The 27,162-nt window shown below is 33.9% G+C and overlaps 1 long non-coding RNA gene across 2 annotated transcripts in view; it reads right to left on the bottom strand.

Annotated features, from left to right (window-relative positions):
• The window catches only part of LOC115939837 (uncharacterized), a 73,659-nt gene that overhangs the window by 39,705 nt on the left and 6,792 nt on the right, over positions 1–27,162 (bottom strand). For both annotated transcript variants that reach the window (XR_004074612.2, XR_004074613.2), the window contains exon 2: positions 20,406–20,531. This is a non-coding gene — a long non-coding RNA (uncharacterized LOC115939837). The remainder of the gene's footprint in view (positions 1–20,405; positions 20,532–27,162) is intronic.

The following is a 27,162-nucleotide window of genomic DNA, read 5'->3' as shown; positions in this document are numbered from 1 at the left end:
TCTGCAGACCTCCTCTGGTTCTGCTCATTATCAGTTCTGGGGTGTCAGCTGACATTGGTCCCGGTGATATCTCCTAGCTGCAGTACCTGAACTGCTTGTGTCATTGCTTGACAGAGGCCCCTGCTTGACATGAGAGACTCCATTTTGCTCTCTACAGGTAGTAACACCTAACATGAGATCTACCCTCTCTTTACAAATTTTAAAATGCACAATACTGTATTGTTAATTATAACCACTATGCTGTAGCAGAATTTATTCATTCAGTGTAACTAAAGCTTATAGCCATTGAACAACTACTCCCTTTCTTCCCCCAACCCTCACGTCAGCTCAGCTCATGGCAACCACTAGTGGTTTGGCTCATATAAATGGAATTGTAAATTATTTGTCCTTCTATGATTGGCTTTTCAGTTTTCACACAGAAGTTGGATTGCTGAATCATAACAGGTATATGAAAAGATACCCAGCATCATTATCAGGAAAATGCAAATCAAAATTACCATGAGTTATCACCTCACACCTGTTATGATGACTATTACCAAAAAAAAAAAAAAATCATATGTTTTGTTGAGGATGTGAAGAAATTGATATTCTTGAATGATGCTGGTAATGCAAAATGGTATAGCAGCCAGAGAAAACAGTTTGGAGATCCCTCAAAATTTTAAAAATTAGGAGTTTTAGTTTCCAGATGTGGTGGACTGAGTTCTATCTTCCCAAAATTCATGTCGAAACCCTAATATCCAATTTGATGGGATTTGAAGATTGGGCTTTGGGGGGATAATTAGACTTAGAAGAGGTCATGTGTGTGGGGCACTATGATGGGTTCAATGCCTTTAGTAAAAAAGACGGACACCAGAGCTTGCTGGCCCTCTTCCTCTGCCATGGGAGTCCACAGCAAGATGGCAAGCATCTATAAGCCAGGAAGGGAGCTCTCACCAGAACCTGACCATGCTGGCACCCCTGATTTCACACTTGAAGCATCCAGAACTGTGAGAAAAGAACAATTCTGTTTTTTAAGCCACCTGAATTATGATATTTTATCATGGCTACCCAAGGGATGTTACTCATGTTTCGTGTTTCTCATGTGTATGACACACACACACACACACACAAACCCCTCTTATTTTTTAGGTGGTGGTGGTGGTAGAGATTGTGAATATTTAGTTCCCGGGGTATAGGAAACTCAGACTTGTTTAGATGTTAAATATATCAATGGTACACCAATTTATTTAATGTGAGGTTATAACTTTGAATCTGAAATTACTATTTTATTATTTTGCTTTTGTTCTGAATCATTTAGATGTCTTTTAATGAATACCATTCAATAGTTTTTCTTTTACATTAATTATAGTCATACACTTTGTTCAGAGATGTATTTGGAGTTAGGCTATCCAAAATACCATGGGTATGGAATCTGTTTTTACAAAACACAAACTGTCTTTTTTCTTTCCCAATTAGCTTTGTTTGGAGTTTCACCAAGTATATCTTTGTGTAGTTGATGTATGCTAGTAATTGTGCTAATTTGTGAGATGTCAAAATTAGAAAATTGTAGTCTGAGTTAAAAGATATTACAGGCCAAAATTTGATGACACTCTTATTCAATACAGAATTAATCTCATCTATTTCTGCATTTCTTTTTGGAAGTTTAATTTCAAATGGAAAGACAATGAAAATGTCACATATCTTCACATTCTTCAAAAGAAAAAAAAAATGTCCCCTTTGTGTGAGTTGGTATAAACACATAAAGAAACACCATTAACACCTTATATATGTGGCAGTGGCAAGAAAGGGACACTATTTTTCATGAATCTTAACTTGATTAGTGTATTAATTGACTAGGGCTACTATAGCAAATACCACAGACTTGGAAGCTTAAACAACAGAAATTTATTTTCTCAGTTCTAGAAGCTGGAAGTCCAACACCAAGTTGTTGGCAGATTTGGTCTCTCCTTAAACTTCTTTTCCTTGGCTTGCAGATGGCCACTTGCTTGCTATGTCAATTTCATTGTGCATTCCCATCCCTGGTGTCTCTTCTTCTTACAGAGATGTCAGTCCTATTGGATTAGGTCCCACCCCTACAATATCATTTAACCCTAATTACCTTCCTAAAAGTTCTGTCTCCAAACAGTCACATTGGAGGTTAGGGCTTTTTTGGGAAAGGGAGGTCATGAACACTTACTGAGCCACCTATGAAGCTGCCTTGGGTCTATAATACTCCCCTTACAAAGTAAGAAATAAAGAGCCCACAAAGCCTGTCTGGGCTTATCACCTTATGTGAGAATATCTTTCCCTATTCCAGAGTCAGCATATACTTCTTTGTTCTGTTTTGTTCTGACTCACTCCCAGAATTTAGTATTTCTGACTCCATGGGGGAAGAGGAGGGGTCTTTCTACTATAGCACAAGAGGGATGCTCATAGGCCAACTGCCCTATGACAGCTGCCAGGAGAATCTGTTAGCCGTGAAAACTTATGTACACTATTGGAATGGATTTTGTTCTGTCTCTTCTCTGTGAGTATTGTTCTATCCAGTGCTTACTTGATTTGTATTTTCCTTAGCAACTTTGATACCAAGATGCAGTGGGCAGAAGTGTGTGGACTTCTATTCTTGGTGGCTGGCATTGTGATGATCTTTGCTAGCCTTCATGTAATGGTGGCCTCTTCTGACATAGATAACTGGTGTATGGTGTTTCTCCAAACAGGCTTCAACATAGGCATCTTTGGAGAGACATAATTCAGTCCATAACACTGAGTAATAAAATAAGTTGGAGAAAATTAATTTATTAAGTAAGCATTTATATAGTACTTATTAGGTATCAGGGACTATTGTGTGTTTAACAAATGTTAACATCAAATCCTCAGAACAATTTTAGAGGGTGGATACTATTATCATCTCTATTTTACATATGATGAAACAAAGCACACAAAGTTTTAATAATTTGTCCAAGGTCACACAGCATAGCTAGAGTGCAGAACTAGAATGTCTAGCTCTAGAGTCCTTGCACTCAGCTGTTATATAATGCTCCTTAACTAATTTGAGGCTATGAGGGCTAGTTTTCTGAAACATCATGGGGGAGATGAAAGTCATGCAATTTCTTGTCCATATGGTGACAGTATTAGTAAAGGATTCCTAATCAGTACGTTTCTTCCATACATATTATTGAGTGACAAGGAATACGGTAGGTATTTAGGGTACAATAATGAATAAAGAAAAGGCCAAGTCTTTACTCTTGGAGTTTAATCTCTAAGTGGGACAAAATAATCACAAATAATGTCAAAATTACAATTGTTTTAAGAGCTGAAAAAAATAAACTATCAAAAACTGCCACTAATATTAAATTAATATTATTTAAATTAATTTAATTAAAATTAAATTAATATAATTAAATTATATATAAATTATATATATTATATATAATATAAATTAAATATAAAATTAATATTAAAAATAATAAATACCTGGAACAGTAATTAAAACCTATTTAAATAGGAAATTTCTTCAAAACAGTTTATTGGAATAAAAAAAAATACCTTTGGCATAAACTAGAAAGAAGCATATGCCAAAGATAAAAGAAAGAAACACTCTCTCAAGTTTAGCAATATCAGGTTATCAAAAATAGGAAAAGATATCAAAACATTAAAATGATAATCAAGTGAATAAATAGAAGAATGGGTGTAGAAACAATTAAGAGGACTTAAAATTTAAAGGAAAACCATTTAAGAGGCTTCAAAGTTAACAGAGTATAGTCAACTGCTTTGGTATTTACTATACCAAAATAGCTCCAATTTTGAAAAAGATTTTTAAAAATTCCTGGCAATTCAAAGTTAGTAAATGATATAGAAGAGAAAATAGTAAGAATGAGATCTCAAATGTTAAAACAAAAGTCATACAAAAGTTTAGACTAATAAAACTGACAGTTGTACAGTGCTCAAAAATTTAGAAAGGCCTCTTAAGTCCTTACTTCTTCAAAACATGACTTAATCAACATTTTTATATTTCAGATTATTCATGTACAGATTGTGCCTTGTTGCCTTCCATTACATTTCACTTTTCTTATAAACTTAAGAGAGGGATTATAAGTATAGAATTGTTCTTTTGGTTTTGTGAAAAATTGTTAATTCCAAATTCAGTGAGGCTAAGCACCATTTTACTTACATCTATATCTACTTTACCTATCATTCATTTGTAAATATATATATATTTTAGGTGACCTTGAAGTTCCAGATTGCAGTGTTATAAAATAAATGATTTATTTCATTTAGTCACAAATAATATATAAACTCAAGTTAGATTCATCATGTGATTTTATGGGACTATGCATTTATATGGTATATTTCTTTTTTTTTTTTTAGAGAGAGAGAGAGCTAGTGTGAGTGGGGTGGGGGAGGGGCAGAGGGAGAAGGAGACAGAGGATCTTGAGCAGGCACACCCAGCAAGGATGCTGAGACATGACCTGAGCTGAAATTAAGAGTCCCACGCTTAACCAACTGAGCCATCCAGGAGCCCCTACATGGTATATTTCTAAAACACCAACGATAAATATATAATCAAATGAGAATGATTGTAATACAATGAAAAGCTATCTTCTTTAGTAAATCTACTTCTTAGCAGGAGATTAACAACTTATTTAAATTCTCCCCAAAATAAATTACTTTATCACTTCCAAGATTTATTATTTTTTGTGTGGTTCGTACTGTTTTGAAACTGAAAGTTCAACAAATGGCCAGAACATCAGTATTATAGATTCCTGAAGCCCCAAGTTCCCTGCTGCAGTATCATTCTGAGAATGGCAACTGTCTCTTTGGATTTGAGCTCAGTATCATCGTACTGAGCGCTTGGCTTTGCACTAGAATCTTTCTCAGGGCTCCCTTATTTAAATTGACAGATTAATGTCCCTGAGGATTACAAGAGTCTCATTATCTGTAAATACATGTGATTTTCCCATCTTGTGTTCATTCACATCAATAAAGAATAATTCCAAAAGCTGTTTTATTCCTGAGAGAACAGAAAACAACAAAAGGGCTATTTACTCACATAAAAAATCATTTTCACCTTAACACATATACTGACAGTGTGAATCCAGTGAGGGAGAATTTTTCAGATTGAAATGTCTTACTAGTACAACTGTATTTTAATAACCAATTTAAACATAATCAGGTTTGAATCTCTTAGATATTTAAAACATTCTTTCTGTGCAGCTATATACTTTTTGTGTCCTGGGGCTATGTTATGTAAAACATATGGAGAATTCTGGGGAAGCACCTGGTGGCTCAGTCCATTGAACCTCTACCTTCAGCTCTGGTCAAGATCCCTGCGTTCTGGGATGGAGTACCACATCAGGTTCCCTGCTCAGTGGGAAGCCTGCTTCTACCTCTCCCTCTGTCTCTCCCCACAACTCCTGCTGTATCTCTTGCTCTCTCAAATAAATAAAATCTTTAAATATATATATACATATATATATATATATATATGTATATATATGGAGAGTTTTGAAGATAAGCCAGAGGCCAAACCTGAGCTGACTGGAATGGAAGATAGGAAATAAATAAAATAGAATAAAACTAGGTCTCTCGTTATAACTTACAGCACAGCCAAAAAAAAAAAAGAGAGAGAGAGAGAGAAAGAAAGAGAAGGAAGGAAGAAGAAAAGAAAAGGAGAGGAGAGGGAAGGGGAGGGGAGGGAAGGGGAGACAGGAGAGGAAAGAAAAAATCTGCTCCAAGTGGAAGGAGGAAATTCTTTTTTTTTTTCTGAACATATTTAAATGAGATCACATGCATATAAACCTGAAGTGGAAGTAAGAAGTAACTAGAGGGGTGCCTGGGTGGCTCAGTTGTTAGGCGTCTGCCTTTGGCTCAGGTCATGGTCCCAGGGTCCTGGGATTGAGCCCCTCATTGGACTCTGCTCCTGGGAAGCCTGCTTCTCCCTCTCCCACTCCCCCTGCTTGTGTTCCCTCTCTCACTATGTCTCTGTCAAATAAATAAAAAAATAAAAATCTTAAAAAAAAAGAAGTAACTAGAAAGTTTGCATAAAGCCAATATATTAAATATAAGGTGTTTTTGGTCTATAAATTTAAAATAAGAATAGCAAAATGACATTAGCATTTTTCTAAAAAAGAACAAAGGTTTGGTTCTTATAATTCTTTTCTTCCTCTCCTTTATTTCTGATGTTCATCCTCCTTTTTGTTCCCATTTCCAATTATTTTCTACCTCATCCCACACTCATATTTGTGCCTGCTTTATCCTTTAGAATTATAGCCTCTGCTATTCCTTCATCTTCCACCATCTCCCACCAAGGTAACTACCAACTTTCTTATTGTGAGTTTCCAATGTATTTGATATGCTTTACATATAAAGAAGGTAGACATTAATGTTTATGGTTCATGATTCACTTAGATGTAAATTGTTTATGAGCCAAATTTTTAACTAGATTTTTTTTTAAGATTTTATTTATTCATTTGAGACATAGAGATACAGAGAGAGAGAGAGAGAGAGAGAGAGCATGAGCAAGGAGAGAGGCAGAGGGAGAGGGAGAAGCAGGCTCCCCGCTGAGCCAGGAGCCCGATGTGGGGCTCGATCCCAGGACAATGGGATCATGACCTGAGCTGGAGGCAGACACTTAACCATCTGAGCTACCCAGGCTCCCCTCAACTAGATTTTTTTAGAAGATTTTATTTATTTATTTGACAGACAGAGAGAATGAGAGAGAGAGAGCACAAGCAGGGGGAGCGGCAGGCAGAGGGAGAAGCAGGCTTCCCACTGAGCAAGTAGCCTGATGCAGGATTCGATCTCAGGACCTTGGGATCATGACCTGAGCTGAAGGCAACCAACTAAGCCACTCAGGATCCCAAATTTTCAACTGAGATTAAAGTTAAATCTGAAAAACTCGTTTTGACTTGAAACTATAAATAGAAACCAGAAACTATAACTGTGTCACTGAAATTTGATCAATAAAACAATAACATTAGCCACATTTTTAATATATGCATTTCTCTATTTGTGTTAAAAAAATAAAATGTCAATTACAAACAAATCTCAATGTTTTTGAGGAGAATAGTTTAGTGTTTGGCCCCAATGTAGGAAAATTAAAACATGGAATCATGTAAATCTATGCCAAGACATGAAAGTCACCTTTGGCATTGACAGGGACAAAAAGTACAACGGAAATTATTTAAAGAGTTTGCAGTGCTATCAGCACCTAATTGCCAGACAATTTAGTCTGAAAAAACTGCTATTATACACATAAGAAATTTATGTTCTTCCCTTTAATATCCGTTGACTTAAAAAATATATACCATACAAATATTTAACATACAGTATATTTCTAGCCATAGCTGTTTCTATTGAAAGCCATTTTTGTTTTTTTCTTTGCATTAAGAAAAATAGCATTAAAATTATTGTACCACTGTGTTAAATGACCTTTGCTTTTCTTTAAAATTTGCCAATAACGACCTGAAAATATTTTAAACAAGCTAAGTTACAACCAGTTATTGATCAAACTATTTGTTCAACTTGCTTTGACATTTAACTGAGTTTTCAAAATTGAAAACTTTGTTGCAAAAGTGCCACATTATTAAAGGGCATGGTGTTTAAGAGCAATTAACTTTGTTCAAACTCTTAGGACATGTTAAAGAAACTTAATATATTTTAGCTTTAGCTTCTTTTGGTGTAAAATGAAAACAAAAATACCTAGATTTCATGGGCTACTCTTGGGATTAAATTTAAAAAAAACACACCTGTGGGATGATTTTTACAATGTCTGGCACATCGTCATTTGACTATGAAATGAAGACTGCATCCTGTACCTTAGGAATGTAGCCTACAGATACACTTTTAAAAATAAGCCAATATATTGTAGAGAGTAATTGTATTATTTGCAACGACTAATACTGTGACAATTTAAATATCTTCAATATGTATTAAATTATGCATCCAGTAATTATGAATATAGATGATAGGCTTTCTAATTCAATGGCTTTAATTTGTGGTTAAAGTATAGTCAAATTATGGTACTGTCATAAAACAGAATGTCATACATCATTAATGAGAAAGAAAGCTCTGTATGTACTGATACAGAAATATCTCTATCACATAAGCAAAACTAGAAGTACAGAACCATGGCCATCAGCACATGTAGCTCCCCAAGCTGAATACTGTACAACTATGGGGAACTCCACGTAAGTTGCACTGCTCCCATGGAGTTCTGATTTGCGTAAATAAAATATACTTTTTGTTAACATTGGATTATTGTCCTATTGCTGCTATAACAAATTGTCAAAAATTACCAAAAAAATTAGTGACTTAAAATAACACATGTTTACTACCTTATTAGTTGTGTAGGTGAGGATTCTAAATCGGTCTCAGTGGGCTAAAACAAAAGTGTTAGTAGTGCTGCATTCTTTGTGGAGTCTTTATGAGACAGTAATTTCCCTAGCTTTTTCCAACTTTTAGAAACCACCTGCACTTTTAGCTTGTAGCAGCCTTTTCCCTTCATATTTAAAGTTAGTAAAAGTAGGTCAAGTACTTCTTGTGCTGCCATCCCTCTGGTTCTCTCTTCTGCCTCCCTCTTTCACTTGTAAGGACCCTTGTGATTATATTGAGAACACCCAAATAATCTCATCATGTTAAGAATATTTCAAAAATAAGTCTATCTTCTCAAGGTCAGTTGATGAGTACCCTAATTGTGTCTGCAACCTAATACCTCTTTTCCATGTAACCTAAGATATTCACAGGTTCTGGAAATTAGGGCATGGATGTCCCTGGAAGGCCATTATTTTGTCTACTGCAGGTTTCATTGGTCCTAAATTAAATAGGATAGTATCATTACTGATGCATTGGGGGATAAGATATTTCCTTTTTATAACTTTATTTTTTTACTTTCTGTAGAGTTTGAATTTTTTTTATCACGTATGCATATTTTCTATAAATTTAAAATGCAATATTTTTGTATTGGCTGACTTCAAATGCCCAATTATGCATAAAAATACTTCTTTATGTATATTATCTCCCCATCTCCAACTAGGACATGATTGACAAGGGGCAGCTGCTGATTGAGGTTCTCTTTTGTGCTTTTCCTGAAATAGTGAGCACTATATTTAGAAATCCACCTAATACTGACAAACCTGATGAAGTTTTGGCATAAAAAAGGGGACAAAATGTCAACTATATCTTAGTATATGCCCATTCTAAGTGTCCATGAACAAGTGTGAAATGACAATGTAAAAAAAATGTGTTAAAGGGACGCCTGGGTGACTCAGTCGGTTAAGCGACTGCCTTCGGCTCAGGTCATGATCCGAAGGTCCTGGGATCGAGTCCTGAATCATGCTCCCTGCTCGGAGCCTGCTTCTCCCACTGCCTCTTCCTGCTGCACCCCCTGCTTGTGCTCTCTCTCTCTGACAAATAAATAAATAAAATCTTTAAAAGCATGTGTTAAAGTAGAAAACGTTAAGTTCAGAATAGAATTTTTTTAAACAACAAACTTTCTGAAAAATGAATTGTAGGCAAATGTAAAAATATTTATAAGAAAGCAAGGTTCGGGGCGCCTGGGTGGCTCAGTTGGTTAAGCGACTGCCTTCGGCTCAGGTCATGATCCTGGAGTCCCGGGATCGAGTCCCGCATCGGGCTCCCTGCTTGGCAGGGAGTCTGCTTCGCCCTCTGACCCTATCCCCTCTCATATGTTCTCTCTCTCTCATATAAATAAATAAAATCTTAAAAAAAAAAAAAAGAAAGCAAGGTTCAAGTGGATTGAACAGAATTTTTGTTAGGAAATGATGTATAAAACACCATTGAAAGCTCAATCAATTTATTTTGATAATAATTAATAACTCCTTTACTTTAAGGAACAGACATTTTACTACAGAACCATTTTTAAAAATCTGGTTGGGTTTTTTTGTGATTTTGTGTGAATTCTTGCTACCTGAATAAATAATAATAGCTATATTCATGTTTGTTTTATAGCAAAGTTGGTAACAAACACAAATCCCTGTTAGGGTAAATAAATTGGTATAAAGATTGAGTTAGCTATATGTATGCCACACTGCAAAGGAAGAACTAGTCTATGATGCTTGTTACATATTGATAGTCCACCTGATATTATGATGTCCTCTTTTCTTTTTTCCCCAAATCTCTGAAATAGACCTATGCTATAATGCAATATTGTGTTTAGTTCTCTCCCTCAAAGTGTTATAATTTTTTTTAATGTAGCTATCTTTGTGCATCTGGAATCACTTTTCTTTTGACTGAAATATTCTCTTCATGATTTTCTTTAGTGATATAGTAACAGTCCGCTAGAGATAAGTTCTTTTAGGATGTGTGTGTGTGTGTGTCTGATTTTTAAAATTTAAACCTCATTTGGAAAATATGTTTTTGCTACATACAAAAATATATATTAGTTATTGTCTTTCTTTACAGATGTCATTTCAAATTCTCTTAAGAAGTCAACTTCCAATCTCATTGCTCCTTCCAAGGTGATCTTGACTTTTCTTGTTTTTTTTTTTTTTAAGATTCTGCTTTGTAACAAAGTTTTTAGTTTTTAGTCATTTTCCTATTTTGAATTTACATGTAGCTTTATTTTTTTGTGCTCTTTCTGCAACTTCAACTAAACATATATTCAATTTTTTAATGTATTTCTTGAATTTTTCTTGAATTCTTTTCAGTACTTTCCATCATATTTTTGCTCCATGTTTCAGTTTGCACATTTTTAAACCTATATTTTAGTTAACTTATTAATTCTTCAGCAATTTCTAATGAACCACTAAACATTATTTAAGTTCACATATGCAGTTATTGTATTTTACAATTCTAGAACTTCAATTTTATTTATTCTACAATCCCCACTTCTCTGTCATTTTTTTCACTACGACATTTAATTTCTTTTTTTTTAAATTTTATTATGTTAGTCACCATACAATACATTATTAGTTTTTGATGTAGTGATCCACGATCCATTGTTTTCGTATTAACACTCAGTGCTCTCCTTAATACCCATCACTGGGCTAACCAATCCCCTCTCCCCTCTCCCCTCTAAAACCCTGTTTGTCTTTCAGAGTCCATAGTCTCTCATGGTTCATCTCTCCCTCCAATTCCGCCCCCTTATTTTTCCCTTCCTTCTCCTAATGTCCTCCATGCTATTCCTTATGTTCCACAAATAAGTGAAACCATATGATAATTGACTTTCTCTGCTTGACATTTAATTTCTTGAATATATTTCAAATTACTTTAAATTTTGTATTGGCAGGGGCGCCTGGGTGGCTCAGTCCTTGGATGTTTGCCTTCAGCTCCGGTCGTGATCCTGGGGTCCTGGGAACAAGCCCTGCATTGGGCTCCCTGCTCGGCGGGAGGCCTGCTTCTCCCTCTCCCACCCCCTCTGCTTGTGTTCCCTCTCTCGCTGTGTCTCTCTCTGTCAAATAAATAAATAAAAAATCTTAAAAAAAAAAATATTTATTGGCAATTTCTCAATCTTGATCCTTTTTTTTTTTTTTAAGATTTTATTTATTTGAGAGAGAGAGCACAGATGAGTGAGAGGGAGAAGCAGACTCCCCACTGAGCAGGGAGCCCCACATGGAGCTAGATCCCAGGACCCTGATATCATGACCTGAACCGAAGGCAGATACTTAACTGACTGGGTCACCCAGGTGCCCCTTAATCTGGATCTTTAATGGGTCTCTTCATATTGTGTCTTTCATAGTTTTTTGGACAATTCTTTTTTAATGCCTAGCTATTTTTATAGTTCACTGATTTTTAAAAGATGGCAAACACAGTATCAAATTTTGTTGAAAATAATGAAGACTCTGGGTAATTTTATCTTCCTCCAGAAGTAATCTGCTTACTCTGGGCAGATAATTTTGCTAGAGGCAGAACTGAGTCAAAGCAAGACTTCCTTCCTTTTGAGGTCTGGTTCTTTCCTGTCCTTCCTTACTTCTAGGGTACAGCAGCAGTGTCCCGCCTAGAGCCTTGGTTATTTATCAGGCCCCTCTCCTTGGTGTCCTGTAAACTCCATTTTTTCCCTCTCTAGTTCATGTAAGTCAGCTTGCCTCTTAGCATTTACACTGCCACTTTTACTTTAGAATTCATAATTGACTCAAGGAGAAAAACATCTAACTATTGGATTTAACTCTCTTGGTTCACTTCTTTATCTCATTCTAGAAAAGCTCACTGCCTTGGTAGCTCTCCTGTGCCTTCAGACAGATGTTTCTACTTATTTCCCCAGGTTGTCTGGTTGCTCTCAAGAGAAGGAGATTAGCTTCAAGCAACATAAGCAGTTATAATCAATGATTATAATTTAACAAAAGACAGCAAGACACATTTATTGTAAAAATTTTAGAAGCTAAAAAAAAGAAGCCATAGGTATGTAAAAACAAAATTAAAAGCACTAAAATTAAATAACACCTAATCACCATGAAAACATATCAGCTCTATCACCATGGAGTTAATTACTGAAAGGTTTCTTATATACATATTTTTTTTCATTTAATAACTCACATCATCAAATGAATAAATTAGTAAAAAGCACAGTATTTTTGACTTGAGTTTCCTCTTCTCCATTGTTAAGAGTCCTGACCCAATAATCTTAAATTATGCCAACCTAATCTAAATTTATCAGTCCTGTTTCCAAAACAGGCAAAGAAAATTTAAAAGGGTTTCAATAGTTCATAAGTAAAAACAAACAAGGGCACATGGGTGGCTCAGTCCTTTAAGCATCAGGCCTCTTGACTTTGGCTCAGGTCAAGATCTCATGGTGGTGGGATGGAGCCCTGCATTGGGCTCCCAGACGAGCAGAGAGTTTGCTTGAAGAGTCTTTCCCTCTGTTCCTCCCTCCACTAGCTCACGCTTGCTCTCTCTCCCTCTCTCAAATAGATAAATAAATCTTTAAAAGCAAACAAAAAAGAAACTTTATACTGCTATTTATGCAGGGGCTGTCTTACACAGTATCTAAGTTGAAGCTATGTCCTACACAATTAGGTATTTCTTTCTTCTCCTCTATGAGGATTCCCTTTTTGATCAAGGATCTGCCCTGAAGGCTACAGTTTAACTACAGTGACTCAGGGTTAACTGCCAATCTGGAGCTTTCCTCTGAATGTGGACAGGCTGCCAGTTTTAATCACCTGCTATGTTTTTTTTTTTTTTTTAAAGATTTTATTTATTTATTTGAGAGAGAGAATGAGACAGAGAGAGAGAGCATGAGAGGGGGGAGGGTCAGAGGGAGAAGCAGACTCCCTGCTGAGCAGGGAGCCCAATGCGGGACTCGATCCCGGGACTCCAGGATCATGACCTGAGCCGAAGGCAGTCGCTTAACCAACTGAGCCACCCAGGCGCCCTCACCTGCTATGTTTAAGCCAGTTTCTCATTCTACATCTAGATTCTATTGTTAGTCTTAGGTCAATAGTACAAATTCTGCCTTTCCACAGCTTGAGGGCCTCTGATATCTTGTGTTTTTGTTTGCTTTGGCAATAAATCCCAGCTGCTACAAAAGGGGCAGAGTCTGATTATCTTTTTTTACTAAAAGTTTATTACCTTCTTTCCTCATTTCTTTGCAGTATTCTCAAAGTTGTGCAAATTTACTAATCTCTTCCCTAGTTACCATCAAAAGTCTATCAGAGATAGACTGCCCAAGAAGTCTATTAGAGATAATGTAAAATCACCCCACCTAAAGACATCATATATTGTTCATGCAATAACCAGAGTGATCTTTTATAAAATTATTATCCAAATCAAACTTTAACTCCTTCATCATCATCCTGCTGCACGTAGCATAAAGTTAACACTCATTAACATAGCCTGGAAAAGCCTCCATGTTAAGCCACTACCTAAATTTTTCATTTCATGTCAGGCCTCTTCCTAAATTCTGCACACTGCTCTCAATTACCTCATTCTTAACTCACATCTTCCTTTCTTCTCGCCTTTGTACAAGCTCTTTTGCTTTTCCGCATTCTCCTACATTCCTCCTTCCTATCAGCTCAAGCATTATTTTATAAAGAAATCCATCCCTGAATTTCTTATTTATTTTAAATCTCATTATTGGCCACATTGTTCCAAGTATTATCTTACATAGACCATGTCTTTTACAGCTGTCTCCTTGTGTGATTTTTTTTGATCAACTGTTCTCTTTTTTTTTTTTTAAAGATTTTATTTATTTATTCATGAGAGACAGAGAGAGAGAGAGAGGCAGAGGGAGAAGCAGGCTCCCAAGGAGCAGAGAGCCCGATGCGGGACTTGATCCCAGGACCCTGGGATCATGACCTGAGCTGAAGGCAGACGCTTAACCATCTGAGCCACCCAGGTGCCCCTTTTTTTTTTTTAACTGTTCTCTTTTTTAACAGGCTATTCTTCCCATGAGTATAGAAAGGATGTCTTTTTATTCACTATTTATTCAATTACTTAGCACACAGTTCCTTGAGCATAGCAGATGCTGAATAAAATTCTGCTGAATCAATGTTTTTGAAACCTTGATGACATTTCTGAAATCCATGTATAAAAGGAAAATCTATTTGCATGTTAAAACTATATAAAAATATAAAAATAAAACCATATAAAAATATAAAAAACTATATAAAAATACTATATAAAAATATTGTCTTCTAGAAATTTTTTATGGTTCAACATATTTTAGTATTTGTTATGAGTCTGAAATTATAGTAGCTATGAACAAAAGAGGTAACGTGCCCCCACCATGCTTACTTCTTTTGACAATATTTGTATATGTTAAAGTCTGTTTCCTTCTGGTTCAGTGAATTTCATTAGCATATTGTTATTCACTTGTTTAATTCTATTATATTATTTGCTTTGTTACCATTAATGAGTATGTTATTTACCTCATCTGAATAATAATCTTTGGTACCTGAATAATATACCTGAACCAATAAACTGAAAAACTGGTATTTACATTATTCTCTACCATATTCTACCCACACTAACCATTCAAATCATCTACGTAAGGTCTTATATTTCTATCCTCCTTCAATCAAATCTAAAATGTGTCCCATTACTTCATGCATTTTTCTGATGATAAAATAAATGAATAGTAAAGTCTCTGTTCACTTAGCTCTCCTAAACAGTCTCAGGCTATTTATTAATATGTGTACTCTCATAAAATATTAAAAACTCTAAATTATTTAGATTTCCTCTCTTTCAGCTTGAACCTAGTCCAGGCTATACACCTTTTGTTTTTTTTCCTATGTCTTGGACTAGTACTTTTACTACTCACTAGGCTACTTCTAGCAACTTTAATGTTGAAGTGAGGAAAGAGAAACATAAAAAAATGGAAGTGTCTTTCTCTGCTGGCACCAGTATGAATTGTATTTGGCTCTTTAATCCTTTGCAGGTGTCTAAAAATGACTCTCTCTCTTTTGGTGTACTTAGTGAGTTTTTCATAGATTTCTTCCCATTGCTAAGGTTTTCTGAGCTGGAAATGTCTGACTCTTGCTGACCACTTATGAATTCCACTTTGCTCTGGGTTCTCCAAAGCATATTGCCATACTCTCGGTCTTCTGGAAATATTTCTCATCCACCATCCATTTGTATGCACTCTCCTAAACTTCCAGGTTGTTCTGTGGTAGTAGGGTAATTCAGCTGAATATCCTTCTTCCTTTTTTTTCTTTTTCCTTCAGGTATAAGCCAGATTTCCAGTATATTGTTTTTCTCAAAGTCTATAGGAGAAAATTTTTACACTCTCCAGTGATCTCTCCCTAGACTCGAACCACCTCTGCTCCTCTACTATGGGAACTAGGACAATATCTTCAGAAAAGTATGGATCCTCATATAATCTGGGTTATGCAATGAACCATGGGGGGGTGGGGAGAAAAACAGTTCTTGGCCTTATTCTTATCATAGATAGTCTAGATTTTCAGTTTGAAATGTGGGAACATTTGGCACTTACTGCTAAAACTGGAAAAGGTCTCTCTAGAGTAACAAAAATAGGTATGCGTATATTGTATATCTCTTCCATCAATATGCCTTTTGTCTTTTAAAGATTTTTTATTTATTTATTTAACAGAGATAGAGAGAAAGCACAAGTAGGCAGAGCGGCAGACAGAGGGAGAGGGAGAAGCAGGCTCCCCGCCGAGCAGGGAGCCCGATGCGGGGCTCCATCCCAGGACCCTGGGACCACGACCTGAGCCGAAGGCAGCCACCCAACCGACTGAGCCACCCCTGCCTTTTGTCTTTTAAATATGTATATAGTCTTTTTTAGCAGGGGAAGGGCAAAGGAAGAGGGGGAGAGAGAATCTTTTTTTTTTTTTTAAGATTTATTTACGAGAGAGAGAGAGGGAGGGAGAGAGGGTAAGCACACACTAGTGAGGGGAGGGGCAGAGGGAGAGACAGAATCCCCAAGCAGACTCCCTGCTGAGGGCAGAGCTGGACATGGGCTCCATGTTGGGCTTAATCTCAGGACGCAGAGATCATGATCTGAGCTGAATTCAATCAACTGAGCCACCCAGTGCCCCAGGGAGAGTGAGAATCTTAAGCAGGCTCCATGCCACAGCTCTACCTCACAACCCTGAGATCATGACCTGAGCTGAAATCAAGAGACTGACTCTCAACCAACTGAGCCACCCAGGTGCCCCATAAATATGTATACTGTGTCTTTTGTATTAACACTGTTACATTCAGTCAATCTTTTCTTTTATATTTTGGTATCTCGTTTAATGAATCAATATTCCTAAATAAAATGAAAACACATAAAAAATGTTTTTACACTTAGGTTTTTAATTCAGGTGGGATTTCATTTTGTATCTTTCATAGTATCTAATGTTATTTTTATTATGGAAGACTAGTCATTCTTAGTTTTTAAAAATGTTTTGTTTTTGTTTTATTTGGGATAGTAGAGCTTTACATACTGATTTGTAATATCATCTCTATAATATAATAAATATCCTTATCATCACGCATCAGTTTCTGGATTCTTTGTTCTGACCATAAATTCATTTGTACCCCTGAGTAAACATACAATGTTTTGTTTGCTATGCTTTGCCATAATGTTGCTATGGCAATTCTTCCTCCTTATTTTTCTTTGTAAAACACCTGTCTTAGTTATTCTTTAATTTTTATAGTTTTATACAAGTCTTATTTTTTTCCAAATTATATTAAAAACTGTGCATTTTGATGATTATTATTTAAAATGTATATATGGAGAATTTACCTCTTTGTGATATTGTTTTAATGCTCTAATATGTTATTCCAATTATATATATATATCTTTTTTTTATGTAATGCATTTTTCCAAAATAACATTATAAAATGGTTCTTAAATTTATTCCTAAGTGCTTTAGAATGTTTGTCGACACTGAATATTATATTTTCTAATGGTGAGAAGTAATGGTAAAAGAGTGTTTGCCATCTAGTTTCTCCATTTACCAGCAGGTAAAATATAAGTTACACCAAGTAAAAGTTTAAAATAAATGTTAAAATATAAGTTATACCAAGTGACATGTGGTTTAGAAGGGAGAGATGAGGCTAAAGGGCCAATGCTAATATCCTACTTTTCAGCTAGAAAAATTATAGAGATGTAAGGCTTTTGGCAGCAACATTTTATTGCAAATTCAGAGAGATTGAGGTGTCTTTAGAGCAGAAGAGACAATCAGTTATGTTAAGGTAACGATGTTTCCCTATTGCCAATCACAGTTCTCAATACATGTATTTGAAATAAAAAGTAATTTCATTCATTAATATCCTAATAAGAGTATGAAAAAAACATATAAGCAAGTCAATGTAACTTCCCAAGTAGCTTCATTAAATATCTATCTTTAACAAACACTCACTGAATATGGAAGTAAAGACATCTCACTGATCAGTTTTGAACATGACAGAGTTATATAAATGCATTTAAGTTTTAAATACATTTAAGTTTATAACTAAGAATATGATGTCCATTAAAAAGACTTATAACAATAAAGGTTATTCTTACAATAATAGTGAAAAGGAAAGGGGTTGTGAGAGTAGAGACCAAAGTTAAACACACTTCAGTGCCAATGATAACGTACTTAACATTATAAATGGTAGGGAAACATGATTGAGTAAACCAAGGCAATAATAAATCATCACTAACTGAATTAAAACAACATTTCCAAGTAAAATTCATATTATAGTGTAATAAATACAGATTGGATTCCAAAAAAATGCCAAGGCAACGACTCATATTGTAGTTAAGATGTAAGGAGAGTTAAAAGGCAGTGATTTTTTCATGTGCTATTTTCAGAAAAACTGAGATATCTAAGAACAAAAGCAAACACAACATGTTTTTAAAAAATGAATGATAGTACACAAGTTTGAATTTTCCTATGTAAACTTTACATAAAGTAATGCCACAGAAAAAGTAACCATGCAGATGGTGGTGAAAGGTAGCAGAAAAACTAAGTTTTCCAGTGCAGTTAGTTATATAATTTCAACTTCACCTGAGGTGTCAAGTAATGAATTATGTCTCAGAAAACAGAGAATATTTCAGAAAAGCAAACCTTCAAAAAATAGGTAACTTGAAAGATGTGATCAACTATAAAAAGGTCACAAAGAGAGGTACAACATGAATCTTACCAACAGAATATTCTAAGAACAGAAGATCTTGTTCCCTCTTAAAGCAAATATTCTCAGAAGGATTTATACTTTGGCTGTCAAAACTAAAATAGTGAAGTCAGCAATTATTTATCTACCTATAAGAGAGGTCATTGCAAAGAAAGAGAAGCAAAAATACCTTTAGATTTCTGAGGGATATATTTAACATGTTTTGGTTTATATCTGTAAGAAAAGATGTTGGAAATCTAAGTGTGTAGGTAAAAAAAGAAATGTAAGGTAAAAATAAAGCATTCCAACAGAGAATAAAGAAACTACTTAAATAATTTCCAAGCAAGCACAAGGAATATTTGATTTCATCAAAGCTATGTGTTGTGCTAAAAAAAAAAAAAATAAGAATAATGCTTTATCTATTTCAACATTAGACTATGTGAACTCAGAATTCTGTCCTCCTCCTTTTTACCATTGGTATTTAATCTCATGAAAATACATCCTAGATGGCTGGAATGTTAAGGTCATATAATAATGTCAGGGAATGCAGATGGTACAGTTTTGTATTTCAAAGCTCATTCTTCAAGTTTATATCTTATTTTAAGTTATATAAACTGCATCTAATTTATATGTTCAAATCAGTGTTGGAAATACTTCTATTATTGAAATTAATTGAATTAAAGAAGTTTGTGCTATTGAAATTAACTGAATTTTTAGTTTTCCACATCTTTACCAATTTGCTAAATGCCTAAATAATATTTCCTTTGGCATGCATGTGTTCAGAAAGCTGACTTCATGAAACACATGGCAAATACTTAAATAACACTTTGTACTTAATACTATGTTAATTTACAATCAAGTAGATTAACACACATACTGTAACACATATACTGTAACAAAATAGAGTTCAAATATGTTTTTAATGTTCAGTGCCACTGCTAATAATACAATATACAGAATACAAATTTATAGTCAAAGATGGACAAAATTTGTCCAATATACCAGAGATGTTATTTTGTGTGTATGTGTGATATGCATGTTTTGGGGGTAGTCTATCTTGGAAAGATAGTAAAGCTTATTTGCTATGTACTTTGGCATTTTTAGTTAGTATCTATTGAATGTTCCCTCAAGTATTTCAAAAACATATTTGAAGATGTAAGTAGTATTTTGAGTTACCATGATTTTAGAAAATAATGTAGCCAAAAAGGAAGAGGGAAAAAAAGTTAAGTCCTAAAATTACTTATTTATTTAAAATCAGAAATGTCTTATTCCAGCATCATATAAGTAATATATTATTTGGATATTGCTAAAACTACGAAGTAATATTATGTTGTTCTGTAATTAAATTGAAAGTCATATTCATTCAAATGGCAATATTATATAAAATGTAAGACCTAGATATGAAAATGTGTCCCCTCAAAAATACATGAAAATTACCTTTTATAGAAAAATATTTATAAATTTTATTTCTAATCTTAAATTTAGTACAAGATTATTGATGTCAATACACTTCTTATAGGCAATATCCATTGTATACTTATATAAAAACAACATACAATTCCTTAAGTAGCATACATAATGTCATTGTATCTGTTTGAATAAATTGCTTCCAGTAGCTAACTTACAGGAAAAGGTCTATAATATCTACTTCCTATTTTTATATTGTATTTCTGATAATTTATCATAGCTCTGTCTGATTCTCTCCAACTTAATTTTGACTAAAATACTAAGATATAAAATAGAGAAATTTGCCTCAGCTCCAGAGTCTAGGAGTAATGCTATAGTTATTTAAATATATATATATATATATATGAGTATAAATATATATTTAATTTTATATGAATAAAATATGAATATATATATTCAGCTGTAACAGGTACATAGCATAAGGAAGTAAAACAAACAAACAAAAAATTCACACTCACATAGATGTCCAGGGCAGATATGGCAGCTAAGCTGTGTCTTTGTTCCACACTGCTTCTAGCTTTCTCCTTCACACTGAAGTGTGGCCTTTATCTTCATGATACAAGAGGGAGCTCAGCCCATCAAATCTAAATGTATAAAAAAATCACATGAATTTAAAATGTCTTAAGGAACTCAAAGGACAGACATTGTCAAAATAGATAAAAATGCAAAATCCAACTGTATTATATATATAAGAAACCTAATTTTAATATAAAAGCACAAATACATTCTAATTCAAAGAAGGAAAAAGGATAGATCATGTCAGTACTAATCAAAAGAAAGCTGGATTAGCTGAACTGATATCAAAGTAGATTTCAGACAAAGACTATTAACAGGGAAAAGAGGGTCATTTATAGTGATTAAGGTGTCAATTATTAGTGAGGCATAACAACCCTATGTGTTTATGCATCTAATATCAGAGCTTCAAAACACATTAAACAAAAACTGGTAGGAATATTAAAAAAATAGACAAATACATAATCTACAATTATGGTTACAGAATTAAATTCCTTTTTCTCAATAATTGGTAGGACAGATAGAAAATCTTTAAGGATACAGAAGATTTGAACATTATCAACCAAATTAATGTAATTTACATTTCTTGAACATACATTATAAAAAGAATATATATTAGGTCAGATGGCAAGTGCATATGAGCCTTTATCAAGACAGAATATATACTGAATATATACCATAATAAAATATATGCATAATATATACACCATAATAAATATATGAATATATACCATAATAAAAAGTCTCAATAGACTGAGAATATCTACAGATATTAAATACAGATATTAAATGATGTTAATATTACAAATAATGTAATGTCAAAAAGTTGAACAACATGGATGAAATGGATAAATTCTTTGAAAGACATAAGCTACCAAAACTCACTCAAGAATTAAAAAAAATATATGTTCTTATATTTATTAAAGTAATTAAATTTGTAGTTAAAATTCTCCCCACAAAGAAATCTTCAGATCCAGATCAGTTTACGGGGGAGATTCTACCGATGCTGTATATATTTTTTTTTCTAAAAAACTGAAGAGACATGAATACTATCCAATTTATCTTATGAGTCTACCATTGTTCTGAAATAAGAACCAAGAAAACTACTATTTAACAGTAAAATGAAGGGTAGCAACAAGGTGCTTAGAATATATGCAAAGCACCAGAACATTTTTTTAAAATATCTGGTATTAAGAACATATCACATAAACCTTATGACAATCAATAACACAACAAACAGGTATAGACAAGAAGCCAATAAAGATTTAAAATAATACAATGAGCTCAATCCAGAAGAGGAAAATAAAGATAAAACAGATGAAACAAACAGTAAAGCAATTACTGAGAGGGCATATCTAAAACAAAACATATTAATATATGCATTGAAAGTAGGTGCAAAGGGAGATAACCCAACTAAATGTAATTTTATGAAAGGAAAACTGATAGGCCTCAAGTCTAGATGAAAAATTCTTAACAAATTTCAACAAATTGAATCCAATAATGTATAAGTGCATAAAATACAACCAACAGGGTTTAATTGAATTTAAATTAAAAAAGAAAGTTGCATTCTTAAAAAAAAAATGCAAGGCTGATTTAACATTTTGAAATCAATAAAAGTAACTCACCATATTAACAGATTGAAAAAGTAGAAATGTATGATCATCCCTATTGTTGCAGAAAAAGTATTGCACAAATTCCAACAGCCATTCCTAATAAGTTTCACTAAACTAAGAACAGCAGACAAATTCCTCAATATGATGAAGGATATCTTCAAAAAAGCTCACCGGATCCTAACTGGTACAGCTTCTATTAAGTCACTGTGAAAATTTAGTCTCAAAGTAATCATACTAACTATTGCAGCATAAATCCTTACAATTAGCTGAATTTTAAGACCCAATGACACCTGACAATTCTTTAAATCACTTCAAATACCTTGCTCTGAGAAAAAAAAGTAACATATTATAGACCTATTTCATTGTTTTTCTTCAAAATTCCCTTACATTTTCAATATTTTAACACGAGGTATATGTTAGAGTATGAATGATTTTTTAAAATGTTACTTAAAACTAGGAGATTTGCTTCCCCCTTTGTTTAAGTATAAAAAAGAAAAGATTTATCCACATTTTTGCAACTATACCCATGTATCATACCTATATATGATCTTACATTGCAAAATATACTGTTTTTCTCAACAATAGTCGGCAGGAAACTGCAAGTTTGACATCTATTTGAATGCCTTTGAGCCATTTGCCAGAATTCTACACAAGAAGGAATCTCACAGTACAAATCAAGGGGATTATGAGGAAAGAAGGTAGGGGCTCTAGAATTTGATAGCAATATTTTCATGGCTATGTTAAACTCAAAGTAACAAATTTTGTTCATTTAGAAGTTATTGTCGGGGCGCCTGGGTGGCTCAGTTGTTAAGCGTCTGCCTTCAGCTCAGGTCATGATCCCGGGGTCCTGGGATCGAGACCCGTATCAGGCTCCCGCTCCATGGGAAGCCTGCTTCTCCCTCTCTCACTCCTCCTGTTTGTGTTCCCTCTCTCGCTGTGTCTCTGTCAAATGAATAAATAAAATCTTTTAAAAAAATAAATAAAAGTTATAGTCTTCCACATTGGGGAGATATTCCTAACCAAAGTTAATTGAGCTAGTGTACAAATGGATTGTAACTATTTTGTTATTTGGGAATATTTTTGTTCTTTATATTCAATATAATATGATGTATAAAATTTGAAATAAAACAAAATGGCTGAATGCTCTGTGGGAAATATTTAGGTTGGCACATAGAAGTAAGTAACTTAAAGATGCCTCAAGTGAATGGTGTTTTTAAGGAACTTTGAGAGTATAAAATATTTTTCTGTAAGGCTTATTTGTGATTATCTAAATTTGTATTTGGGGAAGGAAAAGGTGTTGAAGTTTCAGTCTGCATATGGCAATTTTCCTCTACAGATGGTTTCCTTAGTAAGAGAGGAGTCAAGGTCATTTTAATGTTTAGCATTCTTACAGCAAGTATATTTTGGCTCAATATGTATCATGAATTAAAAATAATTTTATGCTAGTCAAGATGACCCAGATAGAAGAATGTTTTTTATTTGTTAAACTGATCTGATATAAAATAGTTGAGCTAAACATACTTAGATCTGTCCCTCTTCCCCTGAAATCTTGAATACAAATAATACAAGGAGAAGAACTATTCCTCTGACCCATATTCTCCAGGAAAAAACCATGCACATTAGTGAAAAATGTGTACAACTTTGAAAGACAGAGATAATGCAGTTTGAGCAACACGGACAGTTACTCAAATGTCTGTGCCTTGTCTCAGAATAGGATTGCTGTACTGGTATTAAATATACATTATTAACATAATATTCTGAGCCCTAAACTTGTTGCTAAAGCCCTCCTAAGACTGGAGAGATGGAGCCATATGCACCTATGGTCCAAGAGTTAACCTAAGTACCACAAGCCTTCCTTTCCAAGGGTATACGTGCTAAGAGTCATTTATCCACATAGCAGAATAAGAATTTGTTGCTTTGGGAAAAAAGATCAGAGCCCATACTTATTTTCCCACGGTTCGTGTTAAATGGTGCTTAATTTATCCACAGGAAGATTGCAAAAATCTGCCTATAAATTAATGAAGTTAAAACAAATAAATCATTCTGAATACCTAAGAATTTCCATGCCTCAATTTTATTTGTTAGCTGGGAATAAATTAATGAAATCAAGTTCATTTCAGGTTGTGCTTGAAAGTGCATCTCTGAGATTTTGGGTACTCTTTAAATATTTTCCAAGCTTTACTGTAGTCTGCTCTTGAAAAGGTAACATCTGATAGTGACCCTTAGAGAAATTTAACAAAAACTATGTCATGGCTCTTTAATGACAATTCTATAATAACTCAATCTTTATCATATGAAGAAAGCATCTTTGTTTCTGGTAATTCAGAGATAACCATGGTATTTTATTCCAGTTTTATAAATGTAGTTTCAGTGTGCTCAGTGTTATACATCTACTGATTATAGAGCTGAGATTTGAATATAGGTATTTCTAATATCAGAAAACCACCTGTGTATATACTTTAACTTCCCCACATAATCCCCAACTAGAGAAGCTTTGTCATGTGAGGTGTGAGAGTAACTGTGTAAGGCAGAAGAAATTTATGCAAAACAAATAAAATGAAACTAAAAGTCAAAAACAAAATTAGATAAATGATACACAAATTTATAAATTCTCTGGCTTGCTGGGTATTTTTATGTAAAAGAACTTTTCCTTCCTATAGATTGTACTTCTGATTTACAACTAACGAACTCAAAGATCAGGGGAAAACCTGCTGGCTGACCATTATTAGTGGTGATAGGTTCATAATTATTGTGAACAATGGATAGAGATGCAGGTCAGACTATATCAGAATGCTACTGTAACAAGTAAAATAAAAATAAAGTGATGTCTGTTAAAATACTTTGGAATTTGGGTAGCATTATGCTAATTTAGAGATTTTAATACTCTCTAACACATTTACAGTCCTTTATAAAGTCTGCTAATACATTAGGATCTTCATAATTGTATCATAAGGAATTATAAAGCTAACATGTGGAAAAGAGTTTGATTTTGAAGCAAAAATAAAGAAGAAAAAATAGAATTAAAAACTTTATAGAAAGATCATCAATGAAAGGATCCTTGATTTTTGACATTGCAGAACACTGAGGAATTTTTCAACAAAAGGTGTTAGGTCCAGGAGATGTCCAAATGGACAAAGTGTAACCTTATTTTACCTCACCCTTTACATAAAATTCAACTCTAGGTAAACTGCCAATCTAATGAGAAAATAAAACATATAAAAGTTCTTAAATTTGGGTTAAGGGAGAATTTTTTTTGATCAGTACCAAAAACAAACAAAAAGCCCAAGAAAGCCCTAATCATCAGAAAAAGGCTGTTAATAAATGTGGGCTACATTAAAGTTAGAGAGTTTTGTTAATTAAAACAAAACAAAACAAAAAACCTATTTAACTGTGTGTAAAGGCATATCAGAATGGTGATATAATAACAATACATATAACTGGCAAAGTTCTTGTATCCAAAATATATTGATAATAAAATTCTGTTATGCTTCAACAATGCACACCTCCCTAAGGAAACTTAGGCCTGCTAGCTCTTAAGTAACTTACATCAGACTTATTTTGAAACCAGATTTCCCAGCATCTGTGATACGAAAACTGACCATATCCAATCAATCACAAAGAATTTACAGTCCACCTTGTGAGCAGAGACTTGCATTTATAATCTTGCCTCATTTGGGATATATGCTTTTTTTGCCCTAGCCTTTCCAAATTGCTGCTTGGAGAAGACCCCTGAACTCACACATGAATGGCACTGTGCTTGTCAGACAATGGTAAGTCAGATTTAATTTTAGAATCTTATTGGAGCACCTTTTCTCCTTACCCATTAACAATATAAATAACTCCTAAAATAAATGGAAAAAAAAAAGTCAACTCAAAATGGACACAAAAGCATATGCAATTGGCTGGTAAAACTGAAAAGATGACTCACCTTCCTTAATGACTGGGGAGACATATTGAAACAATATAGGGAGGCAAAATTTTATCTCTACCCTGTTAGGGATTTTTCTTGGTCCTGATTATTAAATTAAAATAAGACAGATCAACAGGAGAAAAGGCATAGAAATTTATTTAATATAAGTTCTCTGTGAAATGAGAGTCTTAGTAGGGAATGAAGACCCAAAGAAGTGGCAAAACCGAAATGCTTTTATACCAGGTTGAATAAAGAGAGACAATTGTGGAAAAGTAACTAAACTATGTGAGGAGGCTAAGGGAAAATAAGAATTATTTTAAGAAGGTTTGTACAGAATTCTCTCCATGTCACCTTCCCAGTCAATGACAAGAATGTTACTTTCCTTCTGGTATAGGGAGGACACCTTTCACATGGGAATTTCATCTCCTACTTTTAAGAAAAAAGCAACAAGGCCAGAGTGTACTTCTTGCATCTGCTGTTTTTCAAGTGCCTTTATCAAAATAGTTAATGTGCCAGAGTGGCATATTTTGGGATAGCATGTTCTAAACTTCAACAACAATGTGAGGTTAACTATATATCCACTGGAATAAATCTCATGAAAAATAATAAACTTACTGAAGTTTGATAAGGATGTGAAACAATGATAGTCCTTGAATATTGTTGAGGGGTGGAGGAAGAGAAACTGGTACTTTGCAAACTAATGAAATCTACTAGGTTGAACATAAGCATGCCCTATCACCAAACAAAAAATATAACCAACAAAAATACATACAAATTTGCACCAAAGAAGACAAGTGTATTCATAGCAATATAATCTGTAGTGATTCACACTGAAAGTAATTTGACATGAACATGGACAATACATTTGTGACATATTCATTAAAAAGGTACTATTGTGCAAAAATAAAAATGAATGATATCTGGATAAACAACACAGTGTATATAAAGAATATCAATGATATAATGTTAACAACTACAACAAAAATCCAGAAAAAAAATCACACTGATTTCATTCATATAGAATTAAAAACAAAATTTAAAAAAAAAAAACCACACAACGAGGTGAGAATAATGGTAATTTTGGGGGAGGTGTATTGACTAGGAGGATTGAAGGAGACTCCTGTGGTAATGGTAATGCTCTATTTCTTGTGTTTAGTAGTATTATGTAAGAGTTTTGAC

The sequence above is a fragment of the Leptonychotes weddellii genome, chromosome 9 (genome assembly GCF_054177405.1).
Source record: "Leptonychotes weddellii isolate Sample4059 chromosome 9, ASM5417740v2, whole genome shotgun sequence".
NCBI classification, from domain to species: domain Eukaryota; kingdom Metazoa; phylum Chordata; class Mammalia; order Carnivora; family Phocidae; genus Leptonychotes; species Leptonychotes weddellii.
Note: the sequence above shows the minus strand (reverse complement) of the source record. Positions and strands in the feature narration are given on the sequence as shown.